We start from the raw sequence: 24228 nt of genomic DNA, 5'->3' as shown, positions 1-24228 counted from the left end.
TACAGAGTTAGCGAGTGTTGTGCAAAGTTATACTGTCACTTCAAAAGACTAATGTGCAGAAAAAAAAGTACTTCAGAACATCGGACAATACAAGGTACAGGGTCTCTACCCATATCCCACATCACTGCATTAGGTACTGCTGGAGGAGATTACAGAGATAGGGAGTGTTGCAGGGTTTGAGGAGGTTATAGGGACAGAGAGGATTGTAGGGCAGGAGGAAGTCACAGATATAGGGATAATTGTAGGGCTGGAGGAGGTTACAGAGATAGGGAGGGTTGTAGGGCTGGAGAAGGTCATTGAGACAGGGACGTTAGTAGGGCTGGAGGAGGTTACAGAGACTGGGAAGTTGTAGGGCTGGAGGAGGTTACAGAGACAGGGAGGTTTGTAGAGCTGGAGGAGATTGGAGATGGGGAGGGTTGTAGGGCTGGTCGAGGTTAAAGAGATAGGGAGGCTTCTAGGGCTGGAGGATGTTATAGAGACGGTGGGTTGTAGGCTGCAGGCACTTACAGAGAAAGGGAGGGTGTTGGGGCTGGAGGAGGTTACAGAGGTAAGGCTGGAGGAGATTACAGAGTTAGGGAGGGTTGTAGGGCTGGAGGAGGTTACAGAGATAGGGAGGGTTGTAGAGGCTGGAGGAGGTTAGAGATATGGAGGCTTCTAGGGATGGAGGAGGTTTAAGAGACGGAGGATTGTAGGGCTGCAGTGAAGGCGAACATACCATTTGCCTTCCTAACTGCTTGCTGCACCTGTATGTTTGCTTTCAGTGACTGGTGTACAAGGATACTCAGGTCCCTTTGTACATCAACATTTCCCAATCTATCACTATTTAAATAATACTCTTCCTTTCTGTTTTTCCTACTGTATTGGGTAACTTCACATTTATCCATGTTATACAGCAGCTGCCATGTATTTGCCCATTCACTCAACTTGTCTAAATCGCCTTGAAGCCTCTTTGCACCCTCCTCACAACTCACAATCCCACCTAGTTTCGTGACATCAGCAAACTTGGAAATATTACATTTGGTTCCCTTATTCCTTATCCAAATCATTGATATATATTGTGAATAGTTGGGGCCTGGGCACTGATCCCTGCGGTACCCCACTAGTCACCTGCCACCTCGAAGAAGACCCATTTATTCCTACTCTCTGTTTCCCGTCTATTAACCAATTTTCAATCCATGCCAGTATATTACCCCCAATCCCATGTGCTTTAATTTTGCACACTAACCTCTTATGTGGGACTTTATCAAAGGCTTTCTGAAGTGTTTTCTGCAAAAGAGACATGTCTGCAGTGTCTCCTTCCTATAGTCATACATTTATTACTCTGATCAGTGAGCAGCACTGATTACTGGATAGACCCTCACACCCTTCTGTCAGTGGCTCCTTCCTATTGTTCCGATAGTCATTCATTTATTACTCTGATCAGTGAGCAGCACTGATTACTGGATAGATACTCACACCCTTCTGTCAGTGTCTCCTTCCTATTGTTCCTATAGTCATTCATTTATTACTCTGATCAGTGAGCAGCACTGATTACTGGATAGATCCTCACACATTTCTGCAACACACTGAAATAAAACATCAGGGTTATGCTGTTATTTTAAAGAAATCTTACTCGCCGCCCAGACAGGTTTGAATGTAAAGAGTTCTTCAGTCTGTTCTCTTTATCTTTCTGGAATACCAGCCCTGCCTTCTTCCTGTTGCAGCATCCAGCTGTTTCTTCCTTTCACATCAAGATATGAGAATTATTGTCAGTGATATGAAAAGGGTGTTAATAATGCAGCATGAAAACAATGGGTGGCTGATCCAGGTAACTCTGATCTAATTTACAGGGTCCACAATGGAGAATCTCTTACTGGCGTCATTCCTATTGTTACAGATTCAGATTACAGCAGCAGGTAAGAGACTGGGTTAAAGGCAGGAAGTCTGGATTATCTGTATAATGTGTGCTGTGACAGTATTTAAATGCTATTCATTCTTCAGTTACAGGAGACTTCGAAGTGACCGGTGCAGACAGCCCAGTACTAGTGACCGTGGGTAGTAGCGTCACACTGAACTGTCGGGTCACACCGAGCTTGGACCCTCTGAGTATGGAACTGGAATGGTTAAAAGGAGATACCCGAGAAACTGTGTATTTATTTATAAATGGACGCACACGTGCAAAGTCAAGCAACTTTCATGGAAGGACTGAGCTCTTTACGGACAAATTGATTCAGGGAAATATCTCTGTTCGTCTGAGCAATGTCCGCATCTCCGATGAGGGTAAATACACATGCAGCGTGAGCACCAGTTCCTGAGGAGATGCAGAACTAACAGTAGCCGGTAGGTATTGATACAGAGAACTGAATCTGTGAATATGGTCACCAAAAATTATTCAGAAATTTACATCCCCGTGTAAAATGTCTTTTTAATTAATTTATAAACAGCGAATACCAACATTGATTCTTAACTGTTATTGCTGCTTCAGTTTGAGTACATGGAGTTAATATTCCGTATTGTGATTGGATTGTGGAGGGAATGAAACCGTGCTCGATCCGTTCACTCTCATTCTGAACAATCAGTCTCAGGAACACTGGGGATCTTCTACATCTCAATCTGTACAGTGCTCACTGTGGGTGTAGATTCACTGTAGAACGTGTCACTGGGACTCTGGACCAACACTTTATCTCATGGCCTGAGATTCCCTCCTCCTCCTCCCTGGATCACAAGACAATTACGGATTAGGATGGCCATTCAGCCCATTTTATTTTAACTAGAAAGAGCCTGACTGCCGCCATGGGACCTCCAATTGTTTCTTAACCCTCTGCAGGGTTTTCTCCTCCAGCACTCTGTCCAAAGTCCATTTCGTGTGTTCATCACTCTTTGTTTGATGAATTTGCTGTTACCAGTCTCACATTTACCTTTTACTAGTTTGAACCTGTGTTTACTTGTCTCACTCTCACAATTTAAAGTGATGTTTCAGCTTTACCTTTTCCGTTCCTTTAACTACCTACATCTACCTCGACGAGGTCCCCTCTCAGAAGCCTCCTTTCCAGGTTTCTCCTGTCTTTTCCCATCACTCAAGACCCCTGACACGGGGGATGAGTCTGGTGGATCTTCGATCTGCCTCCAGCGTTCAAATGTCTCCCTTGTTTCTCAATGACCAGAACTGGACACAGTATTCAAGGTGGGCTCTGAGCGGAGCACCGTGCAGTTTGATTGTGGCTTCCTCTGACCTGTAGTCTACTGTTTTTAGCTATTTAGTTCTGGGGGTGGGGGGGAGAGAATATTGCTCCTTTTTCCTTATGAATACTTCAAGGAAATGATCATTCAGAATATTTCCTATTTTGTGCTTGCCCCCAGTTCCGATACTGTTTGAATCATTTATGGTTTACACTGATTCTCTGACATTCCTGTCACTGCTGTAGGACTGAGGTTTATTTACTGTAATGTTTCACTCCAGCTGCTGTGCATTTTCCGAGACCTCTCCTGGCCCTTCTCATCACCCGCTCAACATGTTCCTGCACATTCCTATATTCATCCCAGTGAATCTCTTTCTCCTTTCTCCCTGCAGGATTTGTAGCCATTTCTCCACTTATTTCACTTCAATCTCTTTGTTAATCCATTGAGGGTCAAGTGTGTTTAGCCTGAGCTGGTTTCAGATCCTCACCGCGTTGGAGCCCGAGGCACCCTCTGAGTCTGACTGTAACTCATTCTTTCCCAGGACTGCAGAGCTGTCGAACTCCTCGCCTCCCTCGGCTTTCTCCTCCTCCTACAATCTACGGCTTTTAAAAACTCAAGTGTGGCCTCCCCTGATCACAGCTTCATGATTGTCATCCTCTCTAGTCTGTTCTGTACCGTGGTGGAGGCCTGCTGGCTGGGCCTTGGCCCTCCACACCCGTTTGGCAACAATATCAAAATGAGGCCTCCCAAAAAAAGCTTCTAATGATTTGGAGAAAGTAAGAGACAAATTCCAAATATAATCATTCACATTCTCCGTTATCTGCTGATGCCTCATGGGAGCAGTTTTCCGGCCTAAATATTAGGATTAACCAGGAAACATTGACACTTGTGCATTGAACTAGATGTGTAAATACCTTTTTAATACAGGAAAACTGGTTTTATAGAATAATAGAATCATACAGCACAGAAGGAGGCCATTCGGCCCATTGTGCCTGTGCCGGCTCTTTGAAAGAACTCTCCAATTAATCCCACTCCTCTACTCTTTCCCCACAGCCCTGGAATCTTTTCCTTTTCAAGTATTTATCCAAATCCATTTTGAAAGTTTCTATTGAATCTGCTTCCACCGCCCTTTCAGGCAGTGCATTCCAGAACATAACTCGCTGTTTAAAAATAAAATTCTCCTCATTTCCCCTCTGTTAAATCTCCCCCATAACCTTTTTTGGTCTAAGGAGAACAATCCCAGCTTAGAGTCATAGAGTTTTACAGCACAGAAAGAGGCCCTTCGGCCCATCGTGTCTGCGCCGCCCATCCATCCCTGTCCAGTCTAATCCCATTTTCCAGCATTTGGTCCATAGCCTTGTATGCAATGGCATTTCAAGTGCTCATCCAAATGCTTCTTGAATGTTGTGAGGGTTCCTGCCTCTACCACCCTTTCAGGCAGTGAGTTCCAGATTCCAACCACCCTCTGGGTGAAAAAGTTCCTCCTCAAATCCCCTCTAAATCTCCTGCCCCTTACCCTGAATCTATGCCCCCTTGTTATTGACCCCCCCACTAAGGGGAAAAGTTCCTCTTTATCTACCCTATCTATGCCCCTCATTATTTTGTACACCTCAATCAGGTCCCCCCTCAGCCTTCTCTGCTCCAAGGCAAACAACCCCAGCCTGTCCAGCCTCTCTTCATAGCTGAGGCGCTCCATCCCAGGTAACATCCTGGTGAATCTTCTCTGCACCCTCTCCAAAGCAATCACATCCTTCCTATAGTGAGGCGACCAGAACTGCACACCGTACTCCAGCTGTGGCCTCACCAGCGTTTTGTACAGCTCCATCATAACCTCCCTGCTCTTATATTCTATGCCTCGGCTAATGAAGGCAAGTATCCCATATGCCTTTTTAACCACCTTATCTACCTGCTCCGCTGCCTTCAGGGATCTATGTACATGTACACCAAGGTCCCTCTGACCCTCTGTACTTCCTAGGGTCCTACCACTCATTGTGTATTCCCTTGCCTTATTTGTCCGTCCAAAATGCATCACCTCGCACTTTTCAGGGTTAAATTCTATTTGCCACTTTTCCGCCCATCTGACCAACCCGTTTATATCGTCCTGTAGCCGGAGGCTTTCCTCCTCGCAATTTACCACCCCACCAATTTTCGTGTCATCTGCGAACTTACTGATCATACCTTTTACATTCTCATCCAAATCATTTATGTAGATCACGAACAACAAGGGACCCAGCACCGATCCCTGAGGTACCCCACTGGACACAGGCTTCCAGTCACAAAAGCAACCTTCAACCATCACCCTCTGCCTCCTGCCACTCAGCCAGTTTAGGATCCAACGCGCCAAGGCACCCTGAATCCCACGGGCTCTTACCTTCTTAACCAGTCTCCTATGCGGGACTTTGTCAAAAGCTTTACTGAAGTCCATGTAAACCACATCCACAGCATTTCCCTCATCCACCCCACTAGTCACCCCCTCGAAAAATTCAATCAGATTTGTCAGACATGATTTACCCTTGACAAAGCCATGCTGACTATCCCCGATTAATCCTTGCCTCTCCAAGTGGAGATTAATTTTGTCCCTCAGAATTTTTTCCAATAATTTCCCCACCACAGATGTTAGACTCACTGGCCTGTAATTCCCTGGTTTATCCCTGCTACCCTTCTTGAATAATGGTACTACGTTAGCTGTTCTCCAGTCCTCTGGTACATCCCCTGTGGCCAGAGAGGTTCTGAAAATTAGTGTCAGAGCCCCTGCAATCTCCTCCTTTGCCTCCCACAGCAGCCTGGGATACATCTCGTCCGGGCCTGGGGATTTATCCACTTTTTGGCCTGCTAAAACCGCTAGCACCTCCTCCCTCTCGATGCTAATATGTTCAAGTATGTCACAGTCCCCTTGCCCGATTTCTATGTCTGCATCGTCTTTCTCCATAGTGAACACAGATGCAAAAAATTCATTTAAAACCCCGCCTACATCCTCTGGCTCTACACACAGATTGCCACTTTGGTCCCTAATGGGCCCTACCCTTTCCCTGGTTATCCTCTTGCCCTTAATATACTTATAAAACATCTTAGGATTTTCCTTTATTTTGCTCGCCAGTGTTATTTCACGGCCCCTCCTCGCCCTCCTAATTTCTTTTTTAAGTATGCCCCTGCACTTTTTATACTCCTCTAGGGCTTCTTCCGTCTTTAGTCTTTTGTAACTGCCAAAAGCCCCCCTTTTATTTCTAATGCATTTTTGTATATCCCTTGTCATCCAAGGTTCCCTTTGCTTGTTGGTCCCACCCTTGACCTTTACAGGAACATGTTGGCGTTGTACTCTCTCAATTTCCCTTCTGAAAGTCTCCCATTGTTTTGATGTGGATTTTCCTATAAGCAGCTGCTCCCAGTCCACTTTGGCCAGATCCTGCCTTATCATATTAAAATCGGCCTTCCCCCAATTTAGAACCCTTATTTCCGGGCCGTCTTTGTCTTTTTCCATGACCACCTTAAATCTCACCGAATTATGGTCACTGTCGCCAAAATGCTCCCCTACTGACACTTCCACCACTTGCCCGGCTACATTCCCCAGAATTAGGTCCAGTACCGCCCCCTCTCTTGTAGGACTTTCTACATGTTGGCTCAAAAAGCTCTCCTGGATGCACTTTAAGAATTCTGCACCCTCTAAGCCTTTCACACTCTGACTATCCCAATTAATATTGGGGAAGTTGAAATCCCCCACTATTATTACCCTATTATTTTCGCAGTTCTCTGAGATTTGCCTACATATCTGTTCCTCTATCTCCCCCTGACTGTTTGGGGGCCTATAGTACACTCCCAGCAAAGTGCTTGCCCCCTTTTTGTTTTTAAGTTCTACCCATATGGCCTCATTAGAGGAACCCGTTAATATATCATCCCTCCTTACAGCAGTAATTGACTCCTTAATTAATATTGCAACACCCCCTCCCCTTTTACACCCCCCTCTGTCTCGCCTGAAGATTCTATACCCCGGAATATTGAGCTGCCAGTCCTGACCCTCCCTCAACCATGTCTCCGTGATAGCAACAATATCGTACTCCCATGTGTTCAACAACAACTTCAGTTCATCCACCTTATTTGCAAGACTCCTTGCATTAAAATAAATGCCTTCCAGCCCTGCCATATTCTCTTTTGCCTTCACATATTTGCTCTGCCTTCCCAGCTGACTTGTTTTTCCCTCTGTATTTGGCCATAAATCACCCCCTACTATAGCTCCACTCTGTACCCCAACCCCCTGCCAAGTTAGTTTAAACCCTCCCCAGCAGTGCTAGCAAACCTCCCCGCAAGGATATTGGTTCCCCTCTGGTTCAGGTGTAAACCGTCTGACTTGTACAAGTCCCACCTTTCCCAGAAGCAGACCCAGTGATCCAGGAAGCTAAAGCCCTCCCCCCTGCACCATCCCTTTAGCCACGCATTCATCTGTTCTATCTTCCTATTCCTATACTTACTAGCACGTGGCACCGGGAGTAATCCAGAGATTACAACCTTAGAGGTCCTGCTCCTTAATCCTTCACCTAGCTCCCTAAATTCTTGCTGCAGGACCTCATCCCTCTTTTTACCTATGTCGTTGGTACCAATGTGGACCACGACCACTGGCTGTTCACCCTCCCCCTCCAGAATGCCTTGCAGCCGCTCAGTGACATCCTTGACCCTGGCACCAGGGAGGCAACAAACCATCCTGGATTCACGTCTACGGCCACAGAAACGCCTATCTGTTCCCCTTACTATAGAATCCCCTACCACTATTGCTCTCCCACTCTTTTTCTCCAGTCTCTCCAAATAACTGAAGTCCCTCATCCCTGGTGCCATTCTAGGAAATCTCCTCTGCACACGCTCCAAGGCTTTGACATGTTTCCTAAAGTGTGATGCCCAGAATTGGCCACAATTTTCCAGCTGATGCCTAACCAGTGTTTTATAAAGGATTAGCATAGCTTCCTTGCTTTTGTACTCTCTGCCTCTAATCATAAAGCCAAGGGTCCCGTATGGTTTTTTAACAGGCTTATCAGCTTGTCCTGCAACCCTCAAGGATTTGTGTGTGTGAACCCCAGGTTTCTCTATTTCGGTACCCCTTGAAAATTGTACCATTTTTAAAAATTGCCTCTCTTCATTCATCCTTCCAGTCACACACATCAGAATCTGAAATATAAAAGTTTGTTAATACACACAGATTAATGTTTCTGCCAGTGAGCATAAATTTGTAGTTTGTGAAAGTAAATGGATCATGCCACTGAAATAAACATTATTTTCTCTGGTAAACTGTAACATTCTGTTCAGCGAAGAGATGAGTGAATCTGTCTGGATATGGTAGCCTGGTGTTTATGTACTGGTCTGGTAACCAGAGGTTGAGAGTTCAAATCCCCCGCCTCCTCTCTCCAAGACAGTTATTGAAACTGAATTCAATAATAATCTATTAATTTGTGGGTCAGGACCAGCAAAAACGTCCCACTGCAATTATCACAATTTAGATCCAGTCCTACATCTGTACCAACTGATGGCAGAGGTCAAGAACAGCGATCCGTTCTAGAACAAAACCCTATTAAAAGCCTCTCCTGAACCATCCCTTTCAATAATTACACACTGCATGGACCGTATTTATCCAATAGATATATTGGTAGAATAAAATAATATGCAGCTTATTTTCCATATTTGTAGTGTCTGGGAGTCAACCTGAGATCCATGTTGAAGGATTCCATGAGCGAGGGGGGAGTCTTGTGTGTAAATCCAGTGGATGGTACCCAGCCCCTGAGGTATCCTGGAGATACACAGATGGACCGGACATTTCTGCACTGTCTCAAACCCTGAATACAGCAGAGTCCAGCGGAGCTGTCACTATCGAAAGTCACATCAACATCACAAAGGATCTTCGGGAAAGTTACTCCTGTCTGATAAGGAACAGATTGCTCTCCGAGGAAAGAGAAGGGATTATTGAGATAGCAGGTCAGTGACGAGCCCTCCTCAACAGAGGGTTTATGACATGTGTATGAAATATTCACATGAACACAATCATCAGTCTGATAGATTTATTGTTTGACATATCAATGGTATCTTAGTTCTACAACAAATAAGTTTGTTTGTTTATTTACAGATGAGTTTTTCCCTCCGGAGACGGGAGTTTCAGGATGGAGTGTGGCTTTCTGGATACTCACGCTTCTCACTGCTATTCTAATAATTGCCGCTGTTCTCTACTGGTTAGAACGATGGAACGGTGTTTTCTATACATGGAAAGAATGGAAAGGTAACAGCTTACAAAAAATGTTTAAAATCTTGAATTGTGTAAACACTGAAATATACAGAAAATCATTTTTGTTATAATTGTACAGAAATAAGAGGATCTATAATCTCGCAGGAACAGTGATTTAATATCACTGCGTTCCATTTCACTAAAGTACATCACAGTACAAACCATCACTTACTGATCCGGGATTGGGACAGCCTGCATTGGGCTGCAGAACTCTGAATTGCTGTTCCATATTCCAGTGGAGTTTCACAGTCTCTCTGTGCTGGATACATAGAAACATAGAAGATAGGAGCAGGCCATTCGGCCCTTCGAGCCTGCTCTGCCATTCAATGTGATCACGGCTGATCACTCAAACTCAGTACCCTGTCCTTGCCTTCTCCCCATACCCCTTGATCTCTTTAACCTTAAGAAATATATCTAACTCCTTCTTGAATATATTTAATGAATTGGCCTCTACTGCCTTCTGTGGTAGAGAATTCCACAGGTTCACCACTCTCTGGGTGAAGAAATTCCTCCTCCTCTCTGTCCTAAATGGCCTACCCCTTATCTTTAGACTGTGACCCCTGGTTCTGGACTCCCCGCCATCGGGAACATCTTTCCTGCATCTAGTCCTGTTAGAATTTTATAAGTTTCAATGAGATCCCCTCTCATTCTTCTAAACTCCAGCGAGTATAAGCCCAATCGACACAATCTCTCCTCATACGTCATTCCTGCCATCCCAGGGATCAGTCTGGTGAATCTTCGCTGCACTTCCTCCATGGCAAGAACCTCCTTCCTCAGATAAGGCGACCAAAACTGCACACAATACTCGAGGTGTGGCCTCGCCAAGGCCCTGTACAACTGCAGCAAGACATCCTTGTTCCTGTACTCGAACCCTCTTGCTACAAAGGCCAACATACCATTTGCCTTCTTAACCGCCTGCTGCACCTGCATGCTTACCTTCAGCGACTGGTGCACAAGAACACCCAGGTCTCATTACACTTCCCCTTCTCCCAATCTATTACCATTCAGATAATAATCTGCCTTCCTGTTTTTGCCACCAAAGTGCATTTATCCACATTATACTGCATCCGCCATGCCTTCAGCTCTACCTGCTTCATGTCCCCTAACACAGGAAAAAATCCTTACATGTGAAATTACTACAGGTTACATTTTAGATACACGTTTTCCATCATTTTGAAAAACTGATGCTTGCTGCACTAGAAATGCTATGAACAGAAACTGCCCTGAAATTGCTGTCAGTGACATTAGGAGGAATGGTTAACTGCGTCGTATGTAATTCCTTTGTTTGCTATTTCAATTCAATTTAAACATTTATTTAAGTCTACTCAGTCTCCCGCTGGCATTCCGCACGTGAAGTCAAAACCAAAAGAAATCTTCAGGTGGAGCAGGATTGGGGTGTGTCGGGCGGGCTGGGAGGGGGTCGTGTAGTCAGTAATCAAACCAGGGCTTGCAGATGAATCATAGAATGGTTACAGCACAGAAAGAGGCCATTCAGCCCGTCAAGCCCGGGCCAGCTCTCTGCAAGAGCACTTCAGTCAGCCCCACTCCCCCGCCCTTTCCCCGTTGCCATGCAAATTTTTTTCCTTCAGGTACTTATCCAACTCCCTTCTGAAAGCCACGATTGAGTCTGCCTCCACCACCCTTTCAGGCAGTGCATTCCAGATCATAATCACTCGCTGTGTAAAAAAGGTCTTTCCTCATGTCGCCTTTGGTTCTTCTGCCAATCACCTTTAAACTGTGCCCTTTGGTTCTCGACCCTTCCATCTGTGGGAACAGTTTCTCTCTACTCTGTCTAGACCCCTCATGATTTTGAACACCTCTATCAAATCTCCTCTCAACCTTCTCTGCTCTAAGAAGAACAACCCCAACTTCTCTAGTCTATCCACGTAAATGAAGTCCCTCATCCCTGGAATCATTCTCGTAAATCTTTTCTGCATCCTCTCTAAGACCTTCACATCTTTCCTAAAGTGTGGTGCCCAGAATTGCAGACAATACTCTAGTTGAGGCCGAACCATTGTTTTATAAAGGTTCATCATAACTTCCTTGCTTCAGCACTCTATACTTTATTATTCGTGAAGCCCAGGATCCCGTATGCTTTTTTAACTGCTTTCTCAATCTGCCCTGCCACATTCAACAATTTGTGCACATATAACCCCAGGTCTCTCTGTTCATGCACCCCCTTTAGGATTGTACCGTTTAGTTTATATTGCCTCTCCTCATTCTTCCTACCAAAACTTCACACTTTTCTGCGTTAAATTTTATCTTTAAGTCTATCACTATCCTCCACTGTTCATTCTACTTCCAAGTTTTGTGTCATCTGCAAATTTTGAACTTGTGCACTGTATACCCAAGTCCAAGTCATTGATCGATATCAAGAAAAGCAGTGGTCCTAGTCCTGACCCCTGGGGAACACCACTGTATACTTTCCTCCGGTCCAAGAAACAACCGTTCACCACCACTCTCTTTTCTGTCACTTAGCCAATTTTGTATCCATGCTGCCACTGTCCCTTTTATTCCATGGGCTTCAACTTTTTTGACAAGCATATTATTTGGCACTTTATCAAACGCCTTTTGGAAGTCCATGTACACCACGTCAACCGCATTGCCCTCATCAACACTCTCTGATACCTCATCAAAAAACTCGATCAAGTTAGTTAAAATGATTTGCTTTTAACAAATCCATGCTGGCTTTCATAGAAACATAGAAGATAGGAGCAAGAGTAGGCCATTCGGCCCCTCGAGCCTGCTCTGTCATTTAATGAGATCATGGCTGATCATCCAAATTCAGTACCTTGTCCCTGCTTTCTCCTCATATCCCTTGATCCCTTTAGCCTTAAGAAATATATCTAACTCCTTCTTGAATATATTTAATAAGTTGGCCTCAACTGTGGTAGAGAATTCCACAGGTTCACCACTCTCTCTGGGTGAAGAAATTCCTCCTCATCTCAGTCCTAAATGGCTTACCCCTTATCCTTAGACCGTGACCCCTGGTTCTGGACTCCACGACCATCGGGAACATCCTTCCTGCATCTAGTCTGTCCAGTCCTGTCAGAATTTTATAAGTTTCAATGAGATCCTCTCTCGTTCTTCTAAACACCAGCGAGTATAAGCCCAATCGACCCAATCTCTCCTCATACGTCATTCTGCCAGCCCAGGTATCAGCCTGGTGAATCTTCGCTGAACTCCCTCCATGGCAAGAACATCCTTCCTCAGATAAGGCGACCAAAACTGCACACAATACTCAAGATGTGGTCTCACCAAGGCCCTGTACAACTGCAGCAAGACATCCTTGTTCCTGTACTCAAACCCTCTCGCTACGAAGGACAACATACCATTTGCCTTCTTAACCGCCTGCTGCACCTGCATGCTTACCTTCAGCGACTGGTGCACAAGGACACCCAGGTCTCATTGCACTTCCCCTTCTCCCAATCTATTGCCATTCAGATAATAATCTGCCTTCCTGTTTTTGACACCAAAGTGGATAACCTCGCATTTATCCACGTTATATTGCATCTACCATGCTTCTGCCCAATCACCCAACCTGTCCAAATCATCCTGGAGTTTCTCGGCATCCTCCTCACAGCACACACGCCCACCCAGCTTTGTGTCATCTGCAAACTTGGACATATTACATCTAGTTCCCTTGTCTAGATCATTAATATATATTGTGAATAGCTGGGGTCCAAGGACCGATCCCTGCGGTACCCCACTGGTCACTGCCTGCCACTCAGAAAAAGACCCGTTTATTCCAACTCCTTGCTTTCTGTTTGCCAACCAGTTCTCTATCCAAGTCAATACAGGTAGACTATCCTTTATCCGAAAACCTCGGGACCAGCCGTGTTTCGGTTTTCGGAGAATTTCGGATTTCGGAAGGTGGGTCGGCAGGGGTCCGCCGGGGGGTCGTGCGCACGACTTACGCTGACGCGCAGCGTAAGTCGTGCGCGCCGACCCCCCCGCGGAACCCCGCCGGCGCCGGACCCCCGCCGACTTACGGTCGGGGTCGGCGGGGGTCCGCGGGGGTCGGGGCCGGCGGGGGGTCGTGCGCACGACTTACGCTAACGCTCAGCGTAAGTCGGTGGGGGTCCGCGGGGGGGTCGGGGCTGGCGGGGGTCCGCGGGGGGGTCGGCGGGGGTCGGGGCCGGCGGGGGTCCGCGGGGGGTCATGCGCACGACTTACGCTGGACTTACGCTGACCGAAAAAACCTTCGGTTTTTAGAGGGTTTCGGTCTTCGGAAGTCCGGATAAAGGGTAGTCTACCTGTACCTTGCCCCCAATCCCAGGTGCCTTAACTTTACACGCTAATCTCTTATGCGGGACCTTAGCGAAAGCCTTTTGAAAGTCCAAATACACCACATCCACTGGTTCTCCCTTATCTATTTTATCAGTTACATCCTCAAAAAATTCCAGTAGATTAGTCAAGCACGAATTACCTTTTGTAAATCCATGTTGACTTTGTCCGATCCTGTCACTGTTTTCCAAGTGCTCTGCTATTACATCTTTTATAATGGACTCTAGCATTTTCCCCACTACCGATGTCAGACTTACCGGTCTATAATTTCCCGTTTTCTCTCTACCACCTTTTTTGAATAGTGGGGTAACATTAGCTACCCTCCAATCCATGGGTACTGGTCCAGATTCCATCGAATGTTGGAAGATGATCAGCAATGCTTCTACTATTTCTAGGGCCACTTCCTTAAGCACCCTAGGATGTAGATTATCAGGCCCTGGAGATTTATTGGCCTTCAATCCCGTCAATTTCCCTAACACCATTTCCCTACAAATACTGATTTCATTCAGTTCCTCCCTCTCATTAGACCCTATGTTCCCCGACATCTCTGGGAGGTTATTTGTGTCCTCCTTTGTGAAGACAGAACCAAAATATGTATTTAATTGGTCCTCCATTTCTTTGTTCCCCATTATAAATTCCCCTGATTCTGACTGCAAGGGACCTACGCTTGACTTCACCAATCTTTTTTCTTCTCCTAGCTATAAAAGCTTTTACAGTCAGTTTTTATGTTCCCTGCAAGCTTACTCTCATATTCTATTTTCCCCTTCTTAATTAATCCCTTTGTCCTCCTTTGTTGAATCCTAAACTGTTCCCAATCCTCAGGTTTACTGCTTTGTCTGGCCAATTTATATGTCCTCTCCTTGGATCTTATGCTATCCCTAATTTCCCTTGTTAGCCACGGTTGAGTCACCTTTTTTGTTCTATTTTTATGCCAAACTGGGATGAACAAATTCTGTCGTTCATCCATGCCGTCTTTGAATGTTTGCCCTTGAGCCTTCACTTAAACTTTATCTGGGCCAACACCACCAAAACCAGACTGAACTCGTTCATTACTTTGCTGTGGGTGGGATCATGCTGTGCATAATACGTCTGACGCTGTTGCTTACATAACGGTCACTGCACTTCAAACAGCAATTGTTCGGATGTGGTGCGCTTTTGGGACATCCTGGGAATGTGAGTAGTCGCTATACAACACCAACAACAACAACTTGTATTTATACAGCGCCTTTAACATAGTAAAACGCCCCAAGGTGCTTCACAGGAGTGTTATCAGACAAAATGTGACACTGAGGCACATGAGATATTAGGGCATGTAACCAAAAGCTCGGTCAAAGAGGTTTTAAGGAGCATGTTCAAGGAGGAGAGAGGTAGAGAGGTGGCGAGGTTTAGGGAAGGAATTCCAGAGCTTAGGGCCCAGGCAGCTGAAGGCACGGCCGCCAATTGGGGCTGCGAAGGAGGCCAGAATTGGAGGAATGTAGAGATCTCGGAGGGTTGTGGGGCTGGAGGAGGTTACAGAAATAGGGAAGGTTGTGGGGCTGGAGGAGGTTACAGAGATAGGGAAGGTTGTGGGGCTGGAGGAGGTTACAGAGATAGGGAGGGTTGTGGGGCTGGAGGAGGTTACAGAGATGGGGAGGGTTGTGGGGCTGGAGGAGGTTACAGAGATAGGGAGGTTTGTAGGGCTGGAGCAGGTTACAGAGATAGGGAGGGTTGTAGGGCTGGAGCAGGTTACAGAGATAGGGAAGGTTGTGGGGCTGGAGGAGGTTACAGAGATAGGGAGGGTTGTAGGGCTGGAGGAGATTACAGAGATAGGGAGGGTTGTAGGGGCTGGAGGAGATTACAGAGATAGGGTGGGATGAGGCTATGGAAGGATTTGAATACAAGGATGTGAATTTTAAAGTTGAGGTGTTGCCAGACTGGGAACCAATGTAGGTCAGCGAGCGCAGGGGTGATGGGTGAACGGGACTTGGTGCGAGTTAGGACACGGGCAGCAGAGTTTTGGATGAGCTCATGTTTACAGAGAGTGGGAGATGGGAGGCCGGCCAGGAGTGTGTTGGAATAGTCAGGTCTGGAGGTAACAAAGGCATGGATTTAAGGTTTCAGCAGCCTATGTGTTGAGGTGAGGCGGAGAAGGGCGATGTGATCACTCGCTATTTAAAAACAAGTCTTCCTTTGTCCCATCCAAACACTGCTGTCTGAATTTGATTCTTCTCTTTAACTCATTAATGAAAGTTATTCCAAGCCCCATGACAATCACTGAGACCAGTCAGGAAACTGGAGGTTGTTTCTAATGAAAATCTATTCTCTTCCAGGTCTACAGAAGCAGCTAACAGACTCAGGTAAGAAGAGTTATGAGAAAATCTCAGCTGTGGTTCCATGGCCCCTCCATGCAGTGTGTAATTATTGAAAGGGATGATGCCCAGTATCAGTGGAGCTGGATTGTATTTTGTCGCTAAGTATTGTGATGAATTCTGGTGATATTTATCTGCTCTGTGTGATGTCTCCGCTGAACAGCAGCTGTGCTGTAAGTTTTCCCGAAGGTTTTTACACAGGGTCACACACCACAAGCTGCTCCCTCCTGATCCACAATTACTGTCCGACCTCGTTCCCACAGAATGGTCTTACTGATGGAGATAAGCATCTTCTCACAGTGAGTGGATCCGGCTCCTTTAAGGTTCCCGTCTAGAAGTGGACAGTCCCGAGTGTGGTGGATCCTGTGTGATGCACAGCTCTCGGTGAGATATGTCGGTGGTGTCCGGGTCAATGTAAATAAATGACAATCATTGTGTCGCCCGGTTCTGTGATCCATTTATGCTCAGTATTTACACTTTATCATGTGACGGCGCCATTGATGTTATTTTAATCTGTTTTTCAGAGCGGGAAAGGCTTTGGATGTTTGCAGGTGAGAGACTTCAGATCCTGGGGCTGTGCCGGTTTCTATCTTGTGAAGTTCAGGTTCTGGTCTGTGCGGAGTGTTTAACATCCGTGGGGGAGCCCTGTCAATAATTAAAACATCAGCATTTCCACAAGTCCTGTCTGAAACACCGTCTGTCTATAAATACTGCAGTGAGTGAGAGGGGACTCTGCCACAGGGTCAAGGTGGTAACTCATTCCCGACAGAGCTGTTGTCTATTTCTCCCTGTAACAGCACATGCCACTGATATTAATATAAAGATTCATCTCTTTCTCAATTCTAAAGGCACAGCCTGAGGTCACACAATCCAGCTGGGGGTCGGGCCCGGCAGATTCAGTGAGATTCCTGCTCCCAGATCCCTGCTCCCAGCCTAGGCTGTTGGGCTTGAAGCTCCCTGTAGGGAGCTGGATGGACAGAGCCCCTCTCAGTGCCTGATAGTCAGAGTCCCAGGCTGCAGGTTCGGTTCACTCCTGCTCACACTGCAGTCACAGTGTAGGGATTTAGCTTTGACACTGTGATACTGTCTGAAATATGATGGGGGAGGAAGTGACAGATAAACATCAAGAGTCACACAGCACCTGTAGGAAACGGGGTAAACAGCCGCATGCTTATATGATGGAGATGTTTAAAATCATCTCAGCCTGTCCCTGGTGTGTGTGTATTTTACTTGTCCCTTTCCTACAATCATTGACTCTCAATCTGTTTGTAAGGGTGAGCGTCTGCTCCTGCTCGCGGGGTGGGGTTCAGGGTCAAAGCGGCTGAATGGGCCGGTCCGCAGACAGGAGAGACCCCGAGAGAAATGGTCTGAAAGTGATTATTGGACTGGGTCCGGTCTGTGTGTGTCCTGCAGGTACACTGAGCCGGTCCGTACCGGGATTGGGCCGAGTGTGAATGTGGAGTTGGGTCTGTGTGTGTCCTGCAGGTACACTGAGCCGGTCCGTACCGGGATTGGACCGGGTGTGAATGTGGAGTTGGGTCTGTGTGTGACCTGCAGGTACACTGAGCCGGTCCGTACCGGGATTGGACCGGGTGTGAATGTGGAGTTGGGTCAGTGTGTGACCTGCAGGTACACTGAGCCGGTCCGTACCGGGATTGGACCGGGTGTGAATGTGGAGTTGGGTCAGTGTGTGACCTGCAGGTACACTGAGCCGGTCCGTACCGGGATTGGACCGGGTGTGAATGTGGAGTTGGGTCTGTGTGTGACCTGCAGGTACACTGAGCCGGTCCGTACCGGGATTGGACCGGGTGTGAATGTGGAGTTGGGTCTGTGTGTGACCTGCCGGTACACTGAGCCGGTCCGTACCGGGATTGGACCGGGTGTGAATGTGGAGTTGAGTCTGTGTGTGACCTGCAGGTACACTGAGCTGGTCCGTACCGGGATTGGACCGGGTGTGAATGTGGAGTTGGGTCTGTGTGTGATCTGCAGGTACACTGAGCCGGTCCGTACCGGGATTACACCGGGTGTGAATGTGGAGTTGGGTCTGTGTGTGACCTGCAGGTACACTGATCCGGTCCGTACCGGGATTGGACCGGGTGTGAATGTGGAGTTGGGTCTGTGTGTGACCTGCAGGTACACTGAGCCCGTCCGTACCGGGATTGGACCGGGTGTGAATGTGGAGTTGGGTCTGTGTGTGACCTGCAGGTACACTGAGCTGGTCCGTACCGGGATTGGACCGGGTGTGAATGTGGAGTTGGGTCTGTGTGTGACCTGCAGGTACACTGAGCCGGTCCGTACCGGGATTGGACCGGGTGTGAATGTGGAGTTGGGTCTGTGTGTGACCTGCAGGTACACTGAGCCGGTCTGTACCGGGATTGGACCGGGTGTGAATGTGGAGTTGGGTCTGTGTGTGACCTGCAGGTACACTGAGCTGGTCCGGACCGGGATTGGACCGGGTGTGAATGTGGAGTTGGGTCTGTGTGTGACCTGCAGGTACACTGAGCCGGTCCGTACCGGGATTGCACCGGGTGTGAATGTGGAGTTGGGTCTGTGTGTGACTTGCAGGTACACTGAGCCGGTCCGTACCGGGATTGGACCGGGTGTGAATGTGGAGTTGGGTCTGTGTGTGACCTGCAGGTACACTGAGCCGGTCCGTACCGGGATTGGACCGGGTGTGAATGTGGAGTTGGGTCCGTGTGTGACCTGCAGGTACACTGAGCCGGTCCGTACTGGGATTGCACCGGGTGTGAATGTGGAGTTGGGTCTGTGTGTGACCTACAGGTACACTGAGCCGGTTCGTACCGGGATTGGACCGGGTGTGAATGTGGAGTTGGGTCTGTGTGTGACCTGCAGGTACACTGAGCCGGTCCGTACCGGGATTGGACCAGGTGTGAATGTGGAGTTGGGTCTGTGTGTGACCTGCAGGTACACTGAGCTGGTCCGTACCGGGATTGGACCGGGTGTGAATGTGGAGTTGGGTCTGTGTGTGACCTGCAGGTACACTGAGCCGGTCCGTACCGGGATTGGACCGGGTGTGAATGTGGAGTTGGGTCTGTGTGTGACCTGCAGGTACACTGAGCCGGTCCGTACCGGGATTGGGCCGGGTGTGAATGTGGAGTTGGGTCTGTGTGTGACCTGCAGGTACACTGAGCCGGTCCGTACCGGGATTGGACCGGGTGTGAATGTGGAGTTGGGTCTGTGTGTGACCTGCAGGTACACTGAGCCGGTCCGTACCGGGATTGCACCGGGTGTGAATGTGGAGTTGGGTCTGTGTGTGACCTGCAGGTACACTGAGCCGGTCCGTACCGGGATTGGACCGGGTGTGAATGTGGAGTTGGGTCTGTGTGTGACCTGCAGGTACACTGAGCCGGTCCGTACCGGGATTGGACCGGGTGTGAATGTGGAGTTGGGTCTGTGTGTGACCTGCAGGTACACTGAGCCGGTCCGTACCGGGATTGGACCGGGTGTGAATGTGGAGTTGGGTCTGTGTGTGACCTGCCGGTACACTGAGCTGGTCCGTACCGGGATTGGACCGGGTGTGAATGTGGAGTTGGGTCTGTGTGTGACCTGCAGGTACACTGAGCCGGTCCGTACCGGGATTGGACCGGGTGTGAATGTGGAGTTGGGTCTGTGTGTGACCTGCAGGTACACTGAGCTGGTCCGTACCGGGATTGGACCAGGTGTGAAGGTGGAGTTGGGTCTGTGTGTGACCTGCAGGTACACTGAGCCGGTCTGTACCGGGATTGGACCGGGTGTGAATGTGGAGTTGGGTCTGTGTGTGACCTGCAGGTACACTGAGCTGGTCCGTACCGGGATTGGACCGGGTGTGAATGTGGAGTTGGGTCTGTGTGTGACCTGCAGGTACACTGAGCCGGTCCGTACCGGGATTGGACCGGGTGTGAATGTGGAGTTGGGTCTGTGTGTGACCTGCAGGTACACTGAGCCGGTCCGTACCGGGATTGGACCGGGTGTGAATGTGGAGTTGGGTCTGTGTGTGACCTGCAGGTACACTGAGCCGGTCCGTACCGGGATTGGACCGGGTGTGAATGTGGAGTTGGGTCTGTGTGTGACCTGCAGGTACACTGAGCCGGTCCGTACCGGGATTGGACCAGGTGTGAATGTGGAGTTGGGTCTGTGTGTGACCTGCCGGTACACTGAGCCGGTCCGTACCGGGATTGGACCGGGTGTGAATGTGGAGTTGGGTCCGTGTGTGACCTGCAGGTACACTGAGCCGGTCCGTACCGGGATTGGACCGGGTGTGAATGTGGAGTTGGGTCCGTGTGTGACCTGCAGGTACACTGAGCCGGTCCGTACCGGGAATGGACCGGGTGTGAATGTGGAGTTGGGTCCGTGTGTGACCTGCAGGTACAGTGAGCCGGTCCGTACCGGGATTGCACCGGGTGTGAATGTGGAGTTGGGTCCGTGTGTGACCTGCCGGTACACTGAGCCGGTCCGTACCGGGATTGGACCGGGTGTGAATGTGGAGTTGGGTCTGTGTGAGACCTGCAGGTACACTGAGCCGGTCCGTACCGGGATTGGACCGGGTGTGAATGTGGAGTTGGGTCTGTGTGTGACCTGCAGGTACACTGAGCTGGTCCGTACCGGGATTGGACCAGGTGTGAATGTGGAGTTGGGTCCGTGTGTGACCTGCAGGTACACTGAGCGGGTCCGTACCGGGATTGGACCGGGTGTGAATGTGGAGTTGGGTCCGTGTGTGACCTGCAGGTACATTGAGCCGGTCCGTACCGGGATTGGACCAGGTGTAAATGTGGGTCTGCGAGCTGGGATCCGGCTGCTCCGGTTTTTGCTCCTGATCGGTGATGGTTCGAGCTCCAGCTGCCGGACTCAGTTTTATATTTTTATTGCAGAGCCTGTGATTCAGGCTGAGGACACAGTGCATCTCTGGCTCGACTGTTTTGAGGACCAGCCCAGTGAGAGACTCGGAAAGGAACCACAGGAGCACCCTGACGCCGTGAAGGAGCATTCCTGGTTCTGTGTCCTGGGATCGGAAGGATTCACATCAAAGAGACACTACTGGGAGGTCAGGGTGGAGAACAGGATGCAGTGGTTTGTGGGAGTGGCCCAAGAGCCTGTCAAGGGAAAAGAGCTAGTCGAGACCGGATACTGGATTGTGGGGCTGTTCGCCGGAAGAGGATATTTTGCCCTCACCTCCCCCTCACGGACCCCCCTCACCCCGAGTGTGAAGCCCCGGAGGATCGGGGTGTACCTGGACTATGAGGGCAGACAGGTGTCATTTTACAATGCGGACAACATGTCCCATCTCCACACTTTCACCCACACTTTCACTAAGAGAATCTTTCCCTTCTTCAGTCTGGGATGGAATATCGCTGAGAGAAGCTCCACCCCGCTGACAATCTGCAATGTTCAATGTCAGGGTGACACTGTCTCCGTCAATTTACCTCTGATTTCAGATTCTCAGAGCTGATCCAGAATGAGTTGTCCAACTCGGTCCCATTCCGGGGTGAAGAGTCTAACTGTGTCCCGATCCGGAACGATGTCTCAAACTGAGCCCCTATCCGCAGTGAAGAGTCTAACTGAGTCCCGATCCAGAGCAAAGTCTCTAACTGAGCCCTATCCTGAGTGAAGTGTCTAACTCAGTCCCGATCCGGAGTGAAGTGTCTGTAACTCAGTCCCGATCCAGAGTGAAGTGTCTGTAACTCGGTCCCGATCCGGAGTGAAGTGTCTGTAACTCGGTCCCGACCCGGAGTGAAGTGTCTGTAACTCAGTCCCGATCCGGAGTGAAGTGTCTGTAACTCAGTCCCGATCCGGAGTGAAGTGTCTGTAACTCAGTCCCGATCCGGAGTGAAGTGTCTGTAACTCAGTCCCGATCCGGAGTGAAGTGTCTGTAACTCAGTCCCGATCCGGAGTGAAGTGTCTGTAACTCGGTCCCGATCTGGAGTGAAGTGTCTGTAACTCGGTCCCGACCCGGAGTGAAGTGTCTGTAACTCGGTCCCGATCCGGAGTGAAGTGTCTGTAACTCGGTCCCGATCCGGAGTGAAGTGTCTGTAACTCGGTCCCGATCCGGAGTGAAGTGTCTGTAACTCGGTCTCGATCCGGAGTGAAGTGTCTGTAACTCGGTCCCGATCCGGAGTGAAGTGTCTGTAACTCGGTCCCGATCCGGAGTGAAGTGTCTAACTCAGTCCCGATCCAGAGTGAAGTGTCTGTAACTCAGTCCCTATCCGGAGTGAAGTGTCTGTAACTCAGTCCCGATCCGGAGTGAAGTGTCTAACTCAGTCCCGATCCAGAGTGAAGTGTCTGTAACTCAGTCCCTATCCGGAGTGAAGGGTCTGTAACTCAGTCCCTATCCAGAGTGAAGTGTCTGTAACTCAGTCCCGATCCAGAGTGAAGTGTCTGTAACTCAGTCCCTATCCGGAGTGAAGGGTCTGTAACTCAGTCCCGATCCAGAGTGAAGTGTCTGTAACTCAGTCCCTATCCGGAGTGAAGGGTCTGTAACTCAGTCCCTATCCAGAGTGAAGTGTCTGTAACTCAGTCCCTATCCAGAGTGAAGTGTCTGTAACTCAGTCCCGATCCAGAGTGAAGTGTCTGTAACTCAGTCCCGATCCAGAGTGAAGTGTCTGTAACTCAGTCCCTATCCAGAGTGAAGTGTCTGTAACTCAGTCCCGATCCAGAGTGAAGTGTCTGTAACTCAGTCCCTATCCGGAGTGAAGGGTCTGTAACTCGGTCCTGATCCGGAGTGAAGTGTCTGTAACTCGGTCTCGATCCGGAGTGAAGTGTCTGTAACTCGGTCTCGATCCGGAGTGAAGTGTCTGTAACTCGGTCCTGATCCGGAGTGAAGTGTCTGTAACTCAGTCCCGATCGGGAGTGAAGTGTCTAACTCAGTCCCGATCCGGAGTGAAGTGTCTGTAACTCAGTCCCGATCCGGAGTGAAGTGTCTGTAACTCAGTCCCGATCCGGAGTGAAGTGTCTGTAACTCGGTCCCGATCCGGAGTGAAGTGTCTGTAACTCGGTCCCGACCCGGAGTGAAGTGTCTGTAACTCAGTCCCGATCTGGAGTGAAGTGTCTGTAACTCGGTCCCAATCCGGAGTGAAGTGTCTGTAACTCGGTCCCGATCCGGAGTGAAGTGTCTGTAACTCGGTCCCGATCCGGAGTGAAGTGTCTGTAACTCAGTCCCGATCCGGAGTGAAGTGTCTGTAACTCAGTCCCAATCCGGAGTGAAGTGTCTGTAACTCAGTCCCGATCCGGAGTGAAGTGTTTGTAACTCAGTCCCAATCCGGAGTGAAGTGCCTGTAACTCAGTCCCGATCCGGAGTGAAGTGATTCTAACTCAGTCCCGATCCGGAGTGAAGTGTCTGTAACTCAGTCCCGATCCGGAGTGAAGTGTCTGTAACTCGGTCCCGATCCGGAGTGAAGTGTCTGTAACTCAGTCCCAATCCGGAGTGAAGTGATTCTAACTCAGTCCCGATCCGGAGTGAAGTGTCTGTAACTCAGTCCTGTTGTATCAGCCCCGTGCTCTCTCCCATGATTATATTCTGGGCAGGGAATTGTTCGGAGGCAGTTTTGAGGGTGAGGTCACCAGGACTCGTGTTTCTGCTAGCAGTGTTTTATATTATTGCTGTAACAGCATTATTCCAGCACTGGGCTAATCTCTACTTTGGGAGCGACACATAGAGTGGCCAACCCCAGGGATGTCAGCCCTGGGGTCCAGCGTCTCCGAGGGATTATTGCCGGGTTTCCATCACTCTATATTAAACTGCTAATGTTTGTAAAGGCTTCTTTCAGTAAAATATATTTTATAAATCTGCTAATGCTACAAATGAAGACCACGCCTATCGGTGTTTCCATGTCGCTGGCTTCATACAGAGTGAATAAACAGATCCGTGGAAACAATGAGGTTGATTTGAGTAGTGTTTTATTACAGAAATTTGAAGCTTTATTTTACATTATTTTGTTTTACACTTTAAATGCAAACTCTGATCAGATATTTTGCATTTTTTGGTATTGTTTGTAACGTGGGCGTCGGGGGTAAGGCTGACATTTATTACTCATCCCTAATTGCCCTTGAGAAGGCGTTGGTGAGTCCGTGTGGCGAAGGTACTCCCACCGTGCTGACAGAGAGGGAGTTCCAGGATTTTGACCCAGCAACGATGAAGGAACAGCTGATATATTTCCAAGTCAGGATGGTTTGTGACTTGGTCGT

The 24228-nt window shown here is 48.7% G+C and overlaps 1 pseudogene across 1 annotated transcript; it reads left to right on the top strand.

Annotated features, from left to right (window-relative positions):
* The first annotated feature begins 1675 nt into the window (after window positions 1-1675).
* LOC147096462 (butyrophilin subfamily 1 member A1-like) lies at window positions 1676-23918 on the top strand (annotated as a pseudogene). The gene is made up of 7 exons (XR_015074916.1): window positions 1676-1895; window positions 1981-2319; window positions 8827-9111; window positions 9260-9409; window positions 16012-16038; window positions 16575-16601; window positions 20919-23918. The product of XR_015074916.1 is annotated as a butyrophilin subfamily 1 member A1-like (transcript).
* The last annotated feature ends 310 nt before the right edge of the window (window positions 23919-24228 follow it).

Source organism: Somniosus microcephalus, unplaced genomic scaffold (genome assembly GCF_052327205.1).
Source record: "Somniosus microcephalus isolate GS21.2 unplaced genomic scaffold, FLI_Smic_1.0 unresolved_chr1, whole genome shotgun sequence".
NCBI lineage: Eukaryota > Metazoa > Chordata > Chondrichthyes > Squaliformes > Somniosidae > Somniosus > Somniosus microcephalus.
Note: the sequence above shows the minus strand (reverse complement) of the source record. Positions and strands in the feature narration are given on the sequence as shown.